The 21,272-nt window shown below is 36.9% G+C and overlaps 2 long non-coding RNA genes across 4 annotated transcripts in view; one reads left to right on the plus strand and one right to left on the minus strand.

Moving 5' to 3' along the window:
- Positions 1-131: 131 nt before the first annotated feature.
- On the minus strand, positions 132-7,759 carry LOC148127781 (uncharacterized). Its single transcript, XR_015739963.1, has 3 exons — positions 7,454-7,759; positions 5,834-5,976; positions 132-2,598 (listed from the first exon to the last, which is right to left on the minus strand). It is a non-coding gene; the product is annotated as an uncharacterized LOC148127781 (long non-coding RNA).
- Positions 7,760-8,047: 288 nt separating this feature from the next.
- Positions 8,048-21,272, plus strand: part of LOC113432900 (uncharacterized) — a 72,713-nt gene continuing 59,488 nt past the window's right edge. For 2 of the 3 annotated variants that reach the window (XR_015739973.1, XR_015739968.1), the window contains exons 1-2: positions 8,048-8,589; positions 14,627-14,751. This is a non-coding gene — a long non-coding RNA (uncharacterized LOC113432900). The remainder of the gene's footprint in view (positions 8,590-14,626; positions 14,752-21,272) is intronic. The other variant, XR_015739972.1, reaches the window with a different exon arrangement.

Consider the following 21,272-nt stretch of genomic DNA (forward strand, 5'->3'; position numbering starts at 1 on the left):
ATTGTATCTGTTCTCAGGAACACAATAATTTAAAGAAAATCATAGTCAACATTTATGATGATACATTGGGATGGAGAAGGCCAAGATTTCATTGCTCTGTTGCTAAAATTGGATGGCTGAGATAAAGGATATAAGAATAGAATTCTTTATTGGCCAAGTGTGATTGGACACACAAGGAATTTGTCTTGGTGTAAATACTCTCAGGATACATAAAAGATACATTCATCAAGAGTTGAGAATCATAAGGTACGACACTTAATGATAGTCATAGGGTACAATAAGCAATCAAATCATACTAGGAAAGTCAATATAAATTGTAAGGATACTAGCAACAAAGTTATAGTCATACAGTCACAAGTGGGAGGGGATGGGTGATAAGGAGTGATGAGAAGATTAACTGTAATAGTAGTGCAGACTTTGTAATAGTTGAACAGTGTTGAGGGAATTTTTTTAGCAGAGTGATGGCTTTCGGGAAAAAAACTGTCCTTGTGTCTAGTTGTTCTGTGTGCATGCTCTATAGCATCGTTTTAAGGGTAGGAGTTGAAACTATTTATATCCGAGATGTAAGGGGTCTGTAAATATTTCCACAGCCCTCTTTTTGACTCGTGCAGTATACAGGTCCTCGATTGAAGCCAGGTTGGTAGTAATTGTTTTTTCTGCAGTCCTAATTATCCTCTGAAGTCTGTGTCTATCTTCTTAGCTTGCAGAACCAAACCAGACAGTTATAGAGGTGCATAAATAAGAAGTAAGAGAACTTAGAGGCTATTTTGTACACAAGTCTTGTTCAATAAGCTATGGTTTTTCATGTTCTTAGACAAATTTAAAATATTAATTTTCTAGAATTTACAGTATGAGAGATGCTTATCTCCCCACTATCCATTAAACCTTATTTTCCAACAACAATAATTTATTATTTTTATCATCAGGCTTTGGGATGTTACTGTATATTACTAAGGCATAAACTATTCATGCCTTATGCTTTTTGATCCTAGAATTTATATCATGCTAAATTCTGATCCTGGATCCTTCCAGAGTGTTATAAAAGCTAATAAATCATTCCTAGTTTTCCATAAGTAGTAATTTAGATTATTACACTGGTCTCACAATACTATTAAATACACACATATAGGGAAAGTTTGATAAACTTAGGAGTTAGCAAATGCTTTGTACTCCCCAAATCTCTTTAGATAAAGGAGCTGATAGGAAGTCCCAAAGGTGCTTTTTCAAGAAGCAACTGGACTCTGGTTTTTCTGTTTCGCTTCTCATCCAAGCTTCTTTAGCTGCCTCTTGAAAAAACACCTTTGGGACAACCATGATCTGGATGACTGAGAATCTCCATAGATACTGAGCTGATAGGAATATTATGGCATGTGTCACAAAGATCACACCCAATTCAGACTCTCTGGATTAACTTTTCAGCTGAATTTCAGGGCATTTGTATTCGGATTTGACTTGATTTCATTTCACCACAAATCCTTCTGTATTTTAAAAGTACCGTATTTTCTTGCATTTGCTGAATATTCTAAAGACTTGAAATGTTTGATAGTTCTTTACTAAAGTTTCAATCATGTACTAAAGCATTGTTGCATGTAGTTCATCAAATACTTGGCTGCATCAAGCAAAATGAGCATAAAACTATGATGCACATATATAGCAACATAGAAAGCATCTCCTTAGCAACACTGAGCCTTACAAAATATACCATTTTATGTAGATCTTAATTTATCTAGTTTTACTGAAAAATAAACTCCTATTAGCTAATAACTTCCATACTGAGTCCCAATTTTTATTTTGCTTTTGTAGTTCTGTATTTGTAATGATAACTGACTTGCGGCTTGAAATCTATTGCAAGTTTTATTATTGTTTTAATATTGACGACGTGTAGGAAAGGCAACAAAATGGTCATCTTAGAGGTTCATATTAATTCTAAGACAATAGAACATTTATTGTGTAGCTAGAAGAGATCTCTACCACAGAGCCAAATATTCAAATGTGAAATTTATTTTTATTTTCACTTTTTTGACAATTCGTATGCTTGACATTTTAATGTGTGAAACAGGATTTATGTTTATAAATGCCTAAATATATTAAATTTAAAACATAAAAAGACTAAATGTCAGAACACTATTCCAAATGAGGGACCATCTCTGATTATGTCTGCCATCCCATCAGAGTCAGACCCAATAGAAAGAGTATGTTGCAGATCCTGTCTAATAAGGAGTTTCACCTGTCAGGACCCAGGAGATTGACAAGCATATGGCTCCAATATTCAGTGAACTACATAATTGATGTTATTAGCAATTTACAAATCAATATACAGATTAGCTATATGTGGTTGTAACAATTTATAGCTTCCATTTCTTGAAATATTTAATGTACAACTGTGAATGTTTAATGTCTGTCTGTGAATATATGCCCTGTATGATGATTTTAGGAGTTTTTTCACCCTTTGGGTTTTTTTTATATTTAGGTACTACAAGAATCAGAATATGTAATAAATCTTATCACGAAAATAAATTAATGAAAAAATAAACCTCAACTGGAGAGTAAGCCAAGTTGGTTTTATTTCCTGCTTCCAGTTATTGCTGAAGATACTCTCTGAAAAACTCAAATGATAAGGATTATAAAAGATAATAGAATTAAGAAAAACTACTACTTTAATTAAGAAAAAATTAGATGTAGTAACTCATTTTCAGCACCATTAAGCAAGTTTTTAAAGTCCTATTTTAAATAAGTATAGACCAGATTGATGCATTAAGCATGATAGCCTCTTTTAAAAGTATTATACATTTTATGAAGAAGTCTAACTCTATAGCATTTCATATCTGATGGCAAAAAATGCTTTTTTAGTACCATATGCCAGTGAACGTGGCTTCCATGTGCATTTTCTTAAAAATGATGTATCTTTTTTCCAGAAGCCACTGCAGTTGCAGAAGGTAGACCCACAATCTTTAAACATTGGCTTTAAGAAGCTAAAAACATATGCCACTCAAGTGCCCTTATTGGCCTTCAAATACCAATTCCTGCACAGTTGTGCTACTTAGAGTAATTTGAAGTTATTTTTGTTTCCTCTTCTTCTTGGTTCGCAGCTTCAGTGGAACTTGGAATACCTACGTTTCAAAAGATGTAACTCTTTCCTTTCTTTGGAAGCAGAACCTCAAGCTGGATAGAATTCAGTGATGGTATTAATAAACACTATTTGCACTTTGTTTCAAGGAAAAATATAATTTCATGAATTCTTTATAATAACTCTAGTATGAGAAAAAATACCTAATCTTCTCTGTGCTGTTTTAGAAAAATATTGCTAATTACTACCTCTATAGAAGATGTACCCTTGACACAGAAAGTTCTCTGCTATACTATTTAAAAGGCAACACACTTTATTAATTTTGGTGCTTTACTAGTTCTAGAGCAGGGGTGACAAAGTTGTGGCTCACGGCCCAGATGTGCCACATTCTGGCCCCAGCCCCGCCTGGTTTAGTGAAGGGGAAATAAGTCTCGATATGTCACAGACACCACTGTGATGATGCGAGTTTGCAATACCCATCTTTTGCAATACCAAAATACTCAGATGCATCACAATCAATTACTCTTCTGTACTTTCAATCAACAGCTGGTTTGCATTTATCAATATGCAGAGCTGCACTAAAAGATTTATAAAGAGTGCTCATAGCTTTCATCAAATTAAAGGCCTAAAACTTTACATCGTTTGATCATAAGATATGTTGGTCAATATTTTTTTCTCTTGTTCTGGCTTAAGTTAACTACACATCACCTTCATGTACCTCCAGCTCCTACTTTTACATGCAGTCCTCCTACAGGTGGTCCTCAACTTAAGTGAGCCCAACATTTCTGTTGCTAAGTGAGATATATGTGAGTTTTGCCCCATTTTACGACCTTCTTGCCACAGGTGTTAAGTAAATCAATTAGTAGCACAACTGTTAAGTAAATATGGCTTCCCTATTGACTTTGCTTGTCAGAAGGTCATAAAGCCAGGACACTGCAACAGTCTTAAATATGAGTCAGTTGCCAAATGTCTGAATTATGATCACGGGGATGCTACAACAGTTATAACTGTGAAAAGTGGTCATAAGTCACTTTTTCCAATGCTGTTGTAACTTAGTAGTCACTAAATGAATTGTTGTAAATTGAAGACTACTTGTATTGAATATCACAATTCCTACTTTGCAGCAAGAGTGTACAAGAGGCACAAAATTTAAAAAAAAAGAAATTAGCTTTACAACATTAAAAATAGGTAGTGTCTCATAAGAAAACAAAATATCATAGGATTTGGGCCTTTTATTTATTTATTTATTTAAAAAATGGAGGTCTTCAGGATTATCTAGAGTCCTCATGAGCCACAGTTGATAACTCTCAGTCTAATATTTGTAGATAAAGTTTCCCAAAATCTGCATATAAGTTTTCACTCATGCAATGGCTAATGCTGATTTGTGTTGTGGTTTTGTTTTTTTTACCTTGGGTGCAAATTAAGTGCATACTGTTATTTCTTTCTTGCTTTATGTTCTTATGCTATTTTTAATTATTGCTAGTTGCCCAAAATCATGAATTTGAGATTGGCAACTATATAAATTGAAATAAATAAATAAATATTTTCATTCAGGTATGAGACTGATACTGTTTCTTCAGAAAAGCAGGAAAAAAAAAGATCAATCCTGATTATTTTTTTGCCAAAATTATCAAATTGTTTTCAAAAATACATTGCATAGAATTTATGCTCGTTAGATTTCCAGAATCATATGAAATACTTGATTAGAACAAAATAAAATTAACACTGCTCCCCAAAAGGGAACTTTTCCAATTCTTGTTCAGCACTGAAAACTCAAAACAAAGGGGCTGTGCCAAGTCACCTTACATAAGACATTTTAAGCATATATCCTCAGTAATAAAAACATGCTGATTAGTTTTTATAGCATTTGTCTGCAAAATAAATACTAGTAACTGGAAAATTATTCTTTCAGCCCACACTTAATTTTAAAAGGGAAAACATGACTCACATTCACTTTTCAATTAAAAAAATCATACATGGATTTTTAATTTTGATGTCTGTTATGAAATATCTTGCTAGTTGATCCTGCCCTCCATTAAGTTAGTTACATGTCTGTAGCCTGATTTTTTTAAAAAGTGATTAGATTTACAGGGAATCCTCAGATTATGACCACTCGAACAGTGACCATTCAAATTTACAATGTCATTGAAGGAGTTGTAGTTATGATTGGTCCTCAGAGTTCCATTCATCACAGCATCCCTGAAATCACATGATTATGATTCCCAATGTTCCCTTCTGGCTTCCCACAAGCAAAGTCATTGGGGAAGCCAAAGGGAAATTGAAAGTCATGGTTAAGTAAGGGCTTGCTTAATGACTCACCTGGTACTCATTTAACAATGGCACCTGGGACTGCCAGAAGTGCCAGCATTAAACAATGTAGTCCTATGACTTCATGTGTTACAACTGCATCACTTAGCAATTCCAATCCTAGTAGCCATCTTAACCCAAAGACTACCTATGGCAGGGCTGTCAAACTTGCGGCCCAGGGGCCAGATGCATCATGTGCTGGCTATGACCCCAACTACCGTACTGTGGGATTAAACATAGTCAAAGGTGAATAAAAAATTAGGATTGCCAGCTATGAAGCAGAAATTATGGGGGCCTTTGTTTACAATTAATAAATCATATCCACTCTGTTAAGGCAGCACACAGTAAAATTCTTATAAACTGTGAGCATAATAAAAACAAGAAACAGGATAAAAAACTTGCTGTAAAATAAATTTGAGAACAGTACTCTTAATGAAATAAGAGAAAAATGCTGCTTGCCAATCTGAAGCCAAATATAGAAGAAGAGAAAGTCAGAAGCAGCTACAATCAGGTCCTTACTCAGGTTCCTGCTGACCTAGCCACTCTGTATATAGTAAGTCACAGGACCTGTAATAACTGTGGTCCCAGTTCAGCATTTTGAACTTTGCATGGAAATGAGAAATGAAGCTAATACAGAATATGAAGGTTGTAACTGTAAATCTTATTCCTGAAAAAAAATCTGGCTTGCAAAATATCTTATTAACCAAAGCTTCCAAGCAGCTTTCAAGAGTGATCACAGTTAGTTTATTTATCTCACACACCCATGCTTTATTTTTCTGTGTTCATGTGACAAATTGACAAACTGACATATTGGCTGTATTCTCATGATATATTAAATACATATTAACCAATCACATCTTAGGTTAATGTGTAATGTGAACCCATGGCTGAACTGTAATCTGATGAATGGATTTGTATACAACCCGCTAGGCTAAAATGCAGCTGGTTTCACTATGGAGTATTTTTATCTTCCTAAGCTAAGAGATAGAAGGGAAATAAACATTGTGACAAGATCACAGAGGCAATCCACAAAATACTACTGGCTTTTCTACACATCTTAAAAGTAAATACTACCATTTCAAATGAAAAAAAAATCATGAAGCCATTAGGTTTTTAAAAAAAAGTTTAATAAAAAAAATGTGGATATAGACAAGGGTCATCCAATTCATATTTAGTTTTTTTTTTCAAGCTAGTACCTTCTAGCTATGTTAAAACTACAACACCTCAACCAGCTAATTATGGAAGAGATTGTTCTACACATCTGGAGGGTAGGATTGGGAGAGGTTGACTTGCAGATAAATTCAGAGCCTGAAGTCTTGCATGTGCCTTAGTTGTGTTACATTAGCATTTTTGTAGGGAAAAAAATCATTGCAGCCATTTTTTTCTCAAAGTGCACTGCTTTTAAAAATAATAAGCAAACAGAATATAAGACAGTAAAAAAGAATGCAGACAACAACTACATTTGGTCATGGGAAAAAAAAATCCATATTGTAACACAGGTATAACTAAGGTACTCATCAAGTTTTTACAACTTTTTCAAATATTAAAGATAGTCTTGACTACCCAAATCCTTATCAGAAAAAAGTTGTATTGTATTCAGTTCCCCCCACCCATCACCTATTTCTCACGAAGCAATCCGTTCCCAAGCTAAAAGGTCAGAAATTAATCCATTGCTAATTTTCATTGACCTATCTACTACCTCGATTTTACATTTCTTTGACAAACCAGATCCATTTCTACATTCTGCCTAGGTTAGGCAGTAACAGCCAGTTGCAAAAGACACGTGCATTAGAACAGTGAACACGCACAAGTTGGACAACACCATGCACATCACAGAAAGAGGATACAGATCAGCAAGAAAGCTTTCTTTTCTGGGTTGTGCGGGTGATGCTTGCGATGCCCAACACCTGACTACAATTTGTACTCCACATTTTGCATGATCTCAACCTTACGCAGAAGGAAGATCAAAGGTTGCCATCATCATATGAATATAAATAAGATGATACTGGCTCATCTGAATCTTCGATTCTTGCAGATCTTCGTGTTGCAATCGAAGAGTTCTTATAGACGTTTACCCACCTTTTCCCCGAAAGCGTTTCCTAATGTTTACCCACAGTAGTACCGCCGAGGGCTGCTGTTGCCTCTCTCCCCGGCACTTCCACAGCTGTTTCAGACCGCACCGCAGCTGCGACTGAGTCGAAGAAACCGGGATGATCACGAGAACGTGGGGGAGGGGGGGTCGACGAAAGGTTCCATCCTCCCCCTCCTCCTGATTGGCTCGTGCTGACGGGACGCTCCGGACCGCCGTCATTTCATTGGCTCAAACCTCTGCCATTTCCTTGGAGCTAATTGGAGGAGCTCGAGCGTGGAGAAGATGGAATCCCGGAGGCGGGGTTTCAAAGCAGGAGCGAGCAGCCCCGGGGGTGGAGAGTTCACTCCCCCGCTGGCCACCTGCAAGCGGGACGCTTGGCTTGAGGCGCTTTGGCGCTTGGCAGGGCAAGGGAGGCCGGGGAGGGGAGCGACGTGGAGTCTTTACTTTTCTTTCTTTCGGCCGGGTTGGGCTGTTTCTGAAGGTGGTGGTGGGGAGAATTTTCAGCCTTATGGGAAGGAACCGCAGCTGTCAAAGGAAAGCAAATGGGGGCGGAGGAGGAGGGGGGGGAAGAAGCAAGGAGAAACAAAGAGCACGGCGAAACATTGCAAGCAAAAGAAGAAGAGGTGGAGTCTGAAGGGACGCTCCCCCTCACGCCCCCTTGGGGAGCCAGGAAGGAAGGACACAGGACAGTGGAGGGACGGACAATGCCAAGCCCGGCCGCGCTCCCGAAGGAGGGAAAAGCGGCGAGCGGGAAGGATGGCGGGCTGAGTTTCCTAGGGGCACTTAGTTGCGCGCTCTTGGGGGGAACCAAATTCCACGTGACGCAAAGCGCGTCACTCTTCGGTTGTGCGCTGCTCCTCCACGGCCGAAGGGGCGTCCTGGGCTACCCTCTCTCCCTTTCCTACTTTGGCGCTGGGGTCTCCGCTGAGACGGAACCGAAAGGCGGCGGCGGGAGCGTTACCGCAGCCGCTCTTCTCCGGCGGAGGCAGTGGGTGGAAATTATGTGCGGGCGGAGGAGGGGAGAGAACTTGGCGGACCGCCTGACTAGGTGGACTGTGGCTGTTGCGCTGCTCAAGTTCGGGGAGGCGCGGGAGAAGGGCGCCCGCCAAGAACTTCGCCACAGGTGCCGCCCGCCTCCTCCCCTCCACGTTTGCTTCAGAGGCAAGAGAATCGTCGCTCTGGAGGATTTGGGCTTTTCTCTTTGCTGGTGCCCGATATTCTTGGGGAGGGTGGAGGAAGAGAAGGGGGTCTGCCTCGCTTTGCAACACACGTGTTCATCCACGTCCCGCCACCGGAGTAGCAGCGTTGTGGAGCCGCTGGGGGGAAAAAGTTACAAAGCTCGTGCGGGCCGGCGAGGTGTGGCGGGAATTAGCCTTCGGCTTCCTTCCCCCTTTAAAAAACATAATAACATGGGTTTGGCTTGGAGTAGACTCCTCTTTCCTTCCTTCCAACGCTCTGCCTTGTGTTAAAAAGAGCTCGTCGGTGGTACGGAAGAATGGCTGGGTGGGATATTTGGAGAGAGGGAGAGAGAGATGTGGGTATAACAACAGCAACAACAGTAATCCTAATGAAAAGGGACGCCTGGTTCCAGAGTGGCGACAAATCCAAGCGGAAAAAGACGAGCTGGCTGGTTTGATTTTTAGTTTTGTTGGGGGGTGGGCATTACAGTCCTTTTACAAGCTCGGGCGTTGGTGACATAATGGAGCCAGTTCTGCAGGTGCAGCAACAGGTATCTTTCATGGCTGAGTGGACTGAGCTACAGATCAAGTTGCTCCAGTTGTGCTGGGAATGTAGCTGTGCGCTCCGCTGTGGTGTTTGTTTATTGTTAAGGAAGCTCCAGTTTACTTCCAAGTACTGCGTGTGTACTTCGGCTTGAAACTGAACTCATGGGTAACTTTATGGTTGATGAACTTATGTGCGTGAAGAATTTAAAAAAGTGGCCGAAACTGCAGATGAAGCTAAATGAATTGTACATTTAATATTAAACAGATCGCATTTTAGTAGATTAAAGGTGCATTTCTCTGGTCTAAATGTGCTTGAAATCTTTTAGAATTCACGTGGTCTGCTAAGGTTATACTATACTTTGTTTTCACCGCCTTCCTGTATAAATAAGTTTTCATCTTCAGCAGGCCTTTGCTTAGTATAATTCCAACCTTAATCTACTTCAAGTTTTAATTGTACTGAATTTGAAGGTTTAAAATTGTTGATGGATCCAATGGAGTTATCTTGTACTTGTAAAAAGGATAAGTTCTCCAATTTTAAAATGCAACTTGTGTTTCTTGGCTCTTTTTCCCAAACTCCCAGAGATCAATGTTACCTATTAATCTTTTTAACACTCAATGTTAGGAAGACCATTAATAAATATCACTTTATGTATTAGCTGACCTTGTAAATCATTTCTAATGGGTTTCAGAACAGAGGCCATACAGATTCATTATTCATAGTGAAGGTTTATCATCTGTCCTTGGGAAAAGTATAAAAACATTCTTCTGAATCATTTATCCATCTTGACAAGATAGGTTGTAAGAACTGCAAACTGTTCAAAAGATTTCTCTTAAACATTTTTTTCTGATGTGCTATTATAATTCAACTTCTAGCTCTTGCTCACTATTTCTATTGCAGATTTTTAAAAAAGTTTTTGCAAGTGTATGTGTGTTAAATATTTTATATTTCATTACTTATAGCATATTGCAAATATTGTCTCTGCTGTTTGGGGGTAATGGAAATACTGGGCTATAATAATATTTCTTGAATAAGTTTAAAACTTTGTAAATTTGTTTGACTAAGGCCAAAATGTTTTTGCAGAAAACATGTTTGCATTTTTCAAATGAAGTTGAAAGTTCCACAGTATTTTCTGTGCCCCCCTCCCAATCAGTTATGTTCCAGGATTCGCAAGAAATTTATCCTTACAACTTCATCCTAGAATGTTCTGTTAAAACATTTCTCGGGAAAGAAATATTTCATCCCACTGAAGGGAAAGATACTTTGCTTTACTCGATTAAATATAACTAATAGCGCTAACATTCTGCCCACTGGTATAAATATTCTTTTTCAGGAAATAGATGTCCACTATGCGTGTACATACAGGTACTGGGGGTTACAGAAATCCTAGTGAAATATTAGCATTAAGTTTGCAGGCACTACAGTACTACACACTGACCAAATTTCAGAAAACTTTCCCCCTCAAAAGTGGTGACATTTAATTGACCTTTGAAGGCTCATTCTGTTAATCATACTCAGTGCACTAAAGCTATGGTCCACTGATCTGGTGTTCTTCCATTTAACCGTGTTCAGCATATAAATTCTGCAGCCTAATTGCTACTTATTGAGCAAGAGTTTCTTTTCTTTTCTGAAAATAGGAGAGACTTGCTTTGCCTGAGGCAGGGCACTTACAGAGTTCTAATTCAAAATGCTTTTCTGTCATTAGTTGGAGGGTGTGGCTTCTAGTTAGGAAAGGGGTGGAAATTCTTTTCTGATTAAACTGCTTTTTATGTTTCCTGAAGCGTTTTCCAATGGCTAGATGGATAACTTTGAGTGTACTGTCTTGTGCAGTGAAGAACATATTCTTAAAAACATTTTCTGATCTAATAATTCTTTGCATTTATTTGCTTGGCACACCTGGTTTTATATTTTGAAACAAGTTAAAATACTATAGAAACATAGGAAAATAATTATGCTAAATGCTACTGTTTATTAGTGTGTACAGAGCTGAAAACATTACAAAAATATTAATCTACATTCCTCAGTTCCAAAATATTGATTAAAAAAATCTGGCTTTCATATCAAGGCTGCTTTTTATACACAGTTGGCTATCCTATTTGGAAGGGCAGTTACTGGAGTATTAACTTGGTGACTAGTTAATTGGCAGAACTTTGTGCCTCAGATGAGTGTGCATTTGGAACTTGCTTCTTTCTCACTTTAGGACATAATAGTTTCTGAATAACTAGATTTTGTATCCTTTCTGTTTGTAATAGAATGCTGTTCAACCAGTGGTTAAATTATTCAGGTGCTTCTTGCTTGTGCTTCTCATTTGTGTTAATTTGCCAGTGTAGTTGAAAATAAGTTTTGAGTAAGAGATACTAGGTTTCTACAGTTACTTGTTTCTAAGCCAGTATAAGTAAACTACAGAGATTTTGGAGATTTTCTTCCAAAATTCTATTTATCTTTGGCATGAGTGGAGCTTTATCCTGGCATTGAGATAATTATAACCTAATGTACATATGTGCATAGAAAAGTAGACCCTTAAGATACAAAAACTAGAGATATATAATTAAAATCTTTATATTTATAAAATCTAAAATATTTATATTATCATATAAATGCATAAGTAAGAGCATTGATTGTCATCAATAAAAATAGGGGCTTATGTCCTAATTATGAAGCATTTCATTCATGTCCCTTAAAATGGGGGTGTTACTTCTGCTTGGTTGCTGTGATTAGTAAAATTGAATTTGTTCCCCGAAAGGGAAGGATAGATTATAATATTTACTTCATTGCTTTGACTTTAAGGTACAAGAATGTTTGGTGTATTTTGCTTGAAAGGCAACCTGATTGAAACTAAATCTTGGTATAAATAAATCGCCTAGAACATGATGGGACTTTCCAATAGACTTTGGGGGATTAACATAAGCTCATAGTTTCGTATGGTTGTAGAATAGTTTGTTTCCCTGGCTAATGAATCAAATTATTTTCAAACTTCCATATATAAATTATTTTTAGTTATTTAAATCAGTCCCTTCAAACTTACCTTGAGATGTGGTTAGCTACATCTATGAAACTTGATATTAAATTTATTTGCCGTCTACTTTGCTGTGAGGGGGCTTACAACAAATGTAATAAATGATCAAGTATGTATATCTAAATTCATTTAATTCTTACAGGCTGTGTTTGCATGTGTGCTAAGCTGTGCTTTACATTTGTAGAGTAAATCACAGTACCTAAATGTATATATAAAGTGTTAAAATGAATAGTAACCTTTTCAGTTGGCACTATTATGTGATGTTGTGGGTCTTGGGAAAAGGTCGTTTTTTACTTTAAATAATTTTTGAATTATTTTAAAATAAACACTTAAACCACATTTTATAATCTTGGTTGAAGACTATAAAATTGGATAACCTGGAGGTGTTTGATTCCTTCTAAGGTGAATGCTTATGCTCCGATACAGTTCTCAGCTACAAAACATGTGAGAACAGCAATGAGAATTCTGTAGATACTACAGCATCTTAGTGTAATTACATAGTAAATCTTTTCCAGATTTTAAAACTGCTAATTGTACCACAATGTGCGTTTCAGTTGTTGTGTAACAGGACTAAAAACAAATCCTGTATTACTTTTCCTCTCATGTAAGATTTTGTATATGAATGCTTTAAGTTTGTTTAAAACATTTCCCACATGCTAATAATGTAGCTTCTAGTATGAGTTAACTTGCAGGTGCACCAAGATAAAAGGTGTAATATATTAACAGAATTTGAAATACTGTACGTGACCTTGCAAATATATTGTCAGTGCTTCAAACTGGGGGTTTAGTTAATGAACTATTAAAATGTCTATGCTGTTAGCTATAGGCTCTTGTTCCTCCTGAAGCTTTTTTATATAGTGCATTTAATTGTATCTAAGAGGAATCCTTTCTGTTAAAGGGATTTACAATAAATGCTCCACCTTAGAATATTCTTCAGTGAGGAGCATTTTTTTCCTATTGAATATTCTTCCTGCATAAGTTACAAAATACTCCCCAAAATAAACACTCCATTTTTAAATACCCTGATAATGACTGCAGTGATAAATATTGCCTTGGTTTAAATAAGATAATAGTTACTATGGCTTGTTGCATAGTCAGCCAGATGTTCAGACTGGATTTGGTATTTTTAGCCACTTACTGAATCTCTTCCAAAGACCTGGGATAGGCAGATGTTTAGTTATACAGTACAGTGGAACCTCGGGTCACAAACAGTTCTGTTTGTGACCAAATCAGGTGACGACCAAAAATTTGGGAAAATCGTTGCTTCTGTTCATGAACAGATCCTCAGGTGCTGATCAAATACAGCTGCAGCGATTTTCCCTGCCGCAGTGATTTCCCTTTCCGCATATGCGCAGAATTGTAGGCGTATGCTCAGTCAATCTTACTTCTGTTTGCAACCAAATCTGGTTTTGACCGAAGTCGTAGAATGGATTGTAGTCATGACCCGAGGTTCTACTGTATAGACAGTTCTGAACCATAGTGGAAACTGTTTTCTAATAAGTAGCCAATCTTCTATAATATACTTGTATTGAAATTTTATTTTGAAGACTATTAAGATCCAGCATATTAAATACTTTCTATTGTCTGTTGTCCAGAATTCAAAAAATGAATTCATATCTCTGTTGAGTGCAAATGTATTATGAGCAAATCCAATTTAGTTCAGTGATGTTTACTTACAAATAAATGCCTCCAATTTTGCTGTGATTCATGAAACAACTCTGTATTCATTATAATATTTCTGTACTAGAGTATGGAGAATGGATTTGATATCACAACATGAAAATGCATGTAATCAAGTTCATACAGGTCGTCCTTGACTTATAGTCATTCATTTAATGACTGAAGTTAGAGTAACACTAAATGATTTACAACTGGTTTTCACACATGATTGTTGCAGGATCCCCATGGTCACTTGATCAAAATTCAGACACTTGGCAACTGGCATGTACTTATTACAGTTGCATCCTGGGGACTTAACAAGTGTGGCAAAAAAAAAGTCATAACATGGGACAAAACTCAAGTAATTGTGTTGCAATCCACAGAGGTTGAGTTAATATAATATCCTAAATTTAAGACTGAAATTTAAATTTTAGCCCTCATGTACTCCATCATTACAACTGAACCTGAAAAAATCATGCAAATTTAATTCATGCTTTAACTCAAATGTCTAAACATAGCTTTTTGATTTATATTGTAATTGCTGAATTATAAAACACACCGTGTGAATTAAGGCTAGTTAAGATTGTTTAACACTAATGTTGGAAGCACATTTATTTTCACTACAATTAGCAAACATATGTTCTCTTGTCCATTACTATTTTCTTTGCTTTCTTAGGAATACTTAATTCAATAATGCTGCAAGATTCTCAATCTCATGAAAACAGAGTAATGAAGATTTCACTCTTCTTAATTTGATTTTTAGGAGGTTGGCTGACAAGAACAGTGATCCTAAAAATATATGAGGTGTCTTAGGTGTTCAAATGAGAAGATTGGATTTTTGTGAGTGAAGAATTTCATTTCTTTAACAACTAGACACCTTTCAGCCAGGTAAACTAATTTTTTTTGCTCATTTAGATCACTGGGGTTTAATTAATGTTCTAGCACAGTGGTCGCCAACTGGTGGGCCACAACCCACTGGTAGGCCACGAGAAAATTTTGGTGGGCCACAGAGAAATGTCACCCCCAGAGCACCCCCCCAAAGCAATTAATCCAGGCTGCACAGAAACACAAGGCTGCGTTGCCTACATGGCCCGTGGGAACCCTCCCCACCCACTCACTCTTTACCCAGCAAACTTGCCTGCTAAATTGCTATTTTTCCTTTTTCCGACCATCAGCTGTTCTGCTGTGCCGGGAGATTTAAATTAGCTAGGAAGCAGGAAATTGTTGGATTTCTTGCTTTCTAGCTAGTCTTTAAATGTTCGGCTCTGCTTTTAAGCACAGCCGAACCTCTCTTCGGACTGAAGCTTCTATTATTCAGTGCAGAATCACGGCAAGCAAATTTTATGTGACAAACTGAGCTAGCCAAGGCCAAATAGATAGATCACTGAATTAATCTGTGATTCTGTGAGCAACTCAATCTGCCTTCCTGCTTTGCCTGATTTTGGGTAAAAGTTACTCTTTTTTAAATAAAAAAAATCAATATTTACATACATGGTGTATTGTGAATTAATTTTGTGAGTTTGCTTGCAAGCAAATTTTATGTGACAGACTGAGCTAGCCGATGGCAGATAGATAGATCTCTGAATGAATCTGTGATTCTGTGAGCAACTCAATCTGCCTATCTGATTTGAAAGTTGCTCTTTTTTTGATAAAATTTCAATATTTATAATTTACATACAAGCCATGCCCAGCCAGTCACATGACCACTAAGCCACACCCAGAAATTAGCCTATGCCCACAGAACCAGTTAGTGGTCCCTAAGATTTAAAATTATGAGTTTGGTGGTCCCTGAGATCCAACAGTTTGGCGGTCCCTGTTCTCGCACACAACAGAACAGTAGGTGTTGCCCCATGTTTCCTATGTTCCAAACTCCGTGATCTATTTTGGTATATCTACCTGAACATTATGGAATTAATTTCAGAAAATCCGAATTAAAGAGTCCAGATGCATTAAATTATGGCCATATATTGGCCAGGGACAGTAATTCCCATTTCCAGAAATCTTTCAGTGGAAAATACTGAATAGTTCAAGGAATATTAAAACAAAAGACAGAACTTGCTAGTGGTAAAAATATTTTAATTTTTGTGGGGAGCGTTTATATGAAAGGAATGAAATATTTTCTATGAAAAGACGGTGATAATTCAATTGATTGTAATAACCCTTATGACTGTTTTGGGAAATCCCCCCCCCCCCCCATACTGTAGTAATATTTATCAAATTCAGATAAGTGTAAAAACTCTGGGTGTTTTACCATGATTACCCATGGGTGGTGCTTGATTCCCAATAATTACGTGGACGTGATTTACAGTTTTCTAAAGTTATATAAATTGTTTGTTATTGCCTTCTTTTGGAATATTTTCTGACTTGCCAGGTTTAGCACACAGTTGTGGAATTCTGTGGTGGTATCCTGTCCAACTTCAAAATAGCCTAATCTTTCTTAGCTTCCCAGCCCAGACAAACTCAGCTTGGTGCAACCATCTGTTGAGACAAAAAAAAAAGTTATCTACCAGAATGTAAACTGACAGCTTTTGGGAAATTCATTCTCTGTTATTTAGGTTTTAAAAACTTCTCTAAAATTTTTAGAGCAAAGACGTGTTTAATGCCTCTGGTATTTGGCAAGGTCTCAGCGGATGGCATAACTGTTGAATGTTGGATAGGGTAACTAAGCAGGGCTAGGCCTAATTAGTACCTAGATCTACAAAGATACAGAAATCCTGTAAGTTAGACTGGGGCACTGAAAAGACACACTGGAAAAAGACAGTTGTAAATCTCTTCTGAATTGTTGCCCAAGTAACTGCATGGATGTGTCAGTGAAGCTCCTAAGAGTTAAACTCAAGTCTTAGGGAACTTTATGAAAGCTTTGAAGCCCTTCAGTGCAATTTTTGTTAAATCTCTTTATTCTGCTTTGGTCATATTGATTAGGATTAGAATTGTCCTTGTATGTTAAATAGGAAGTTGGTGAAGCTTACCTGTGTTTCAAAACCAGCTGGCTACATGGTATAAGGAAATGAATGAAAATTAGTCCAAACATCAATTTGATTTATTTAGTCTTTGGATTCTGGCCATGGATTAGCCTCTATAGATTAATTTAAATGAATGTTTGGAAAAAGATGTCTTTTGACCGGGAGTGTTTGATTGTGGTAGCAACTGAATTCTTCTGTATGAAAGCAGTTTGTAGTTCATTTCATTGACCTTAAACTATGCTTTATTAGAATTGCCTTGCATTCATTTGACAAATAATTTATTTGCTTTCTTTTTCTGAGATAGGAATAGTTGCACAGCCATTAATTTTTTATATATGAATTGCTTGCTACATAAATCATAGCTAAGGGTGGGAATCTTTGTTAGCTGTCTCCAAAATGAATACTTTTGTTAGTCTAAAATACTGAAATGCTGAGGCAGCATTTACAAGCTTTTAACAAAAAAACAAACTTCATTGATTGAAGTCAACAATGCAGGAAAACATTGCATATTATTATTCTGTTGTCCTGCAAAATGGAACTCCAATTGTATGCTGAAAACTGAAGCATTTTAGACATAACCTTCTACTGACTTTGGTACAGATATAATCTGGTTGACGTCAGAGAGGAACCATAAATGTAGAAAATGAAATGGGGCATTGTTGACATGGTGATCTTCAGCTAATGAGCTCTAATGGGGCTTTTTTTTCTCTGGCAAATTAGAAATGATATACTGGTAGGAACAAAGTCTAATCTTTTTGAGGAAGTATAAAGTATAAACCTGCTGGTGATATTCCTTACTTAGGTAGAACAATAATAGCATTTTATTTATTTATTTCATCTCCTTTAACACTTTTAAAACTGATGGGTGTTTTTCAGGCTTATAACAAAGATTGAAATGTGTCCTCCATATTCTGTATAGATTGTTACACCAAATTGGGTACCACAGCTAGAATCCCAAGACTACTTTGAAATCTGTTCCAAGATAGAAAGTTTGATCCTTTTCTAAAACGCTATCAGGATGCCAAGTGCTAAAAATGCCTGGAATGCATAGCATTGGAAGTTTGCTTTGTTTCCTTAGTGACTTGATTCATTGAGAAAATGTGGTTTCCTTGGGAGGCTTTAATAGCTTTGACTTTAGTGGTGAATAAAAGGAATCAATTTCTAGTACAATTTAGCTTGTTTTCATCTGCTGTTGAAGGACAAGTTTTCTTAACCTTGGTGTAGAGAAATCTAACCTTGTCTTTTCTAGGAAGTAATTTATGAGGATCTTTTACATTTATCAGTTGAAGTAAATAATTCTGCAAGTATGCATTTCAAATAACTAAAACATTTTTATGTATCAGCTTTCACTGTGAATATTTTATGGATGGAGGAGGAGAATGGCTCAGGCTCTTTCCAATGCCTTTATTTTGACACTCTTGTTCATTGTAATTGTTATAACAATAAATTCTTACAAAACAGTCTTTAAGCAGCGCTTATGTTGACTTCAAAAAAAAAGGAGAATTAGGATTGTTCATAGTAATCCAGGTTTGATATTCTGATAATAACATTAGGGTTATTGCAAAGCTTCTATGAGTATAAAGTATATTAAAAAGTTAATGGAGCTGTTACAGTATCTGATAGCTCATTAGATATTTTTGGAAATATCAGTCCAGTTGAATAAAGTGAATAATGTTTTTCTTGAAGCTAGCTAATCTTAAGGAACAGCTGAACATATTTACTGATTGCTTCTTTTAACTCAATAGGAACCTTATGCTTGGGATACTTGCCTGTCACATTATATTGATTACATAGATTTCTGCAGATGGAAATTTTAGAAACTGCTGTAGTGAAATGGCAACCTGAAGCACAGATGGTAGGGAGGATTGTCTAAGTCAACCTGCTTGGATCTAGGTATAGGTTAATAAGAAAACAACAACAAAGGAATGAATATTGCTATTGACAGGGAGCGATTGTAAACATCCTCGACTGGAAGCTGTGAAGAAGCAGACAGGGCTTTCAGTCGGATGTTTGCAGCTGCCAACTGCCATGGGCACCAAAACTTCAGAAATCGTTGAGCATGTTCCTAAAAAAGAAATAAAGTGGTCTTTATAAAAATGCAAAGTTGTCTAGGGTTCTGAAGGCCTGAAATACTCACTCACGTGTAAAAAGAATGCTTTGGGAGAAGGGTGAACATTAGGATTACAGAAGAAAAGTAAGAAATGCAAAGAGCTTGCTGGGGGCGTTTCCGGCCCCCACATACCTTTAGATCTCAAAGATACTAAAATCTCTTAGTATCTTAGCACTGTTTTGTACCATAGTTGTTTTCTTCTTTCTGAGGGAAAATGCAAATCTTAGATTGCTTTTCCTCCCTGGAATGTTTTTATGCTTCCCTAAGCAGATTTTGGTGTTTGATCCTGTTTACTTAACTTTTGGTTTTATTTATTAAATATAAAGATGGCATGAAATTTGTGAGTATCAAGAAGCACATATTTTTCTTTTTTTTTAAGTTTTAAAAACAGTTTTATTTACAAATTTAAAAACGTACAATTTCAAAAATACAAAAACAATAATAGCACATAATTTTTTACATTTGTTGTCAAATTTGGTAAGTCCTAAAAATCATTATTGACTAGTACTAGTTACATCTTCACTCATTATCACATCCTAAGCGCTAAATAAAAGAAGCACATATTTTTTCAACCCACCAAGCTATTTTTCTGGTAGGAGCTTGCTATTAGGGTCTGTGACATTAGCAGCAATGTTTGTATTCCTTAATTTTGTGCTGCAGTTGCTTTTTTAAAACCGGAAGAGGGATACGTTTCCCCATCCTGTTAAACCTCCCTTTTCTAGAATGCATCATTTTGTGACTCGTTTCATTCATTTATTCAACTTGCATGTTTCATTTCTGGAATCTTTGAGTGGCTTATGATACTAATATTGGGTGAGTAAAAGCAAAAATCAATTAAGTCAATTATAATCAATCGGTCTAATGGGCCACCATTAACAGTAGAATAATATTACTCATGTCCAGATAAAAAGTCTGTTTTAATATCTTTCTGGGACAAAACTAGTAGGGAAGGTGTGGTCCAGATATCCAAGAATAATCTGTTCCAGAGGAGGGGGCCATTAATGAGAAGGCTGAGCTTGGAACGCATGTGGATTCAACATAGACAAATTAAACCTGGAGAAAATAATCAATGACGTATAGGCTGTGAACCATGAAATACTTTAAATGTGAAATCCAGCATCTTGAACAACACTTGGAAGCAGAGTGGCAGCCAATGCAGCTCCTGCACAAGATGTAATTATCCAGAGGCCTCTACCTTCTGTTCCAGAGGAAGACCCTATAATTATGGGCTAGCTCCATATGTGGAAGCATTGCCCCATTCAGACTGGCTGTCTCTGAACTGTCAAACTTTGAATACATAGCCACTCTGTAAGATTCTAAACCTGTATCCTCTTCATAGAGACTTTTAATAGCCCCCAGACTCCAGGGAAAGACTGCTACTGAATATCTTGTGCATTCCAATAACAGATATATAATTGTGTATCATCAGCATAGTCATCCCTTTGCCAATGGATGACTTCTCCCAAAGGCTTCATATAGATGAGGGCTATCAGATTTGTGGCCCGCGGACTGGGTGCATCATGTGCTGGCCACGTCCATGCCTGGTTTAGCAGAAAAAAGTTGCAATACATCATGTGATGATGTGAGTTTGACACCCCTGATCTCGAAGTTAAGCAGTAAGGAATGGCTGAAATCTATTATATCCGCCAACAAAAGGTCCAAGAGTTTGCTCTTTCTGAACCCACTAGGACTGGCTACTGTGTGAGCCTTGGAGGAGGTGATTACATCAATATTATCTCTAAATTTGCATAGATTGTTGTACTCAAGATTTCCTACTTCAAAATTACTGTGAGATACAGTTGCTTGTACTTATAGAGCTAGATCTTCAAGCTGGGGAGAGCCATGGATGTTCATCCTGGGATTAAAATTTTGTCTTTTTAGAGTTTGTCTAAGTCCCTGCCTTGCCTTGTTTTTGTTGGAAATTCGTTGCCAGCCAATGATTTAAAACACAATGGGTTAACCCTACAACTTGCAATGCACCTGAGACTTTGATGACATCAATTGGTTGGTCTTTTCTACATTTGCCAGCAGAATCCAGTTTACTAATGAAATCTGCATACATCACATAAATGTCTATTCAGCTGTTTGAATTCAAGCTAGATTGTTTTGTGATTTTAAAGAATCCAGGAGAGTTTAGTTTTATGCCTTTCTTTCCCCCTGTCTTTGCCTGGCTTCTACTGAGACCATTTCAGATATTACTAAAGTTAATAGGTATTGTGCAATTGTGCTACTCTAAGATTGCATTCCAATATGCTGCCACTTGAATTAAGTATGTTACAAAGATGGTTGAAAATTGATATTTGGCTTGGATTTCTCTTTTACTTTTCACTCTTTGG

Source organism: Pseudonaja textilis, chromosome 1 (assembly GCF_049901715.1).
Source record: "Pseudonaja textilis isolate UNSWEBS1 chromosome 1, rPseTex1.2, whole genome shotgun sequence".
Classification (NCBI taxonomy): domain Eukaryota; kingdom Metazoa; phylum Chordata; class Lepidosauria; order Squamata; family Elapidae; genus Pseudonaja; species Pseudonaja textilis.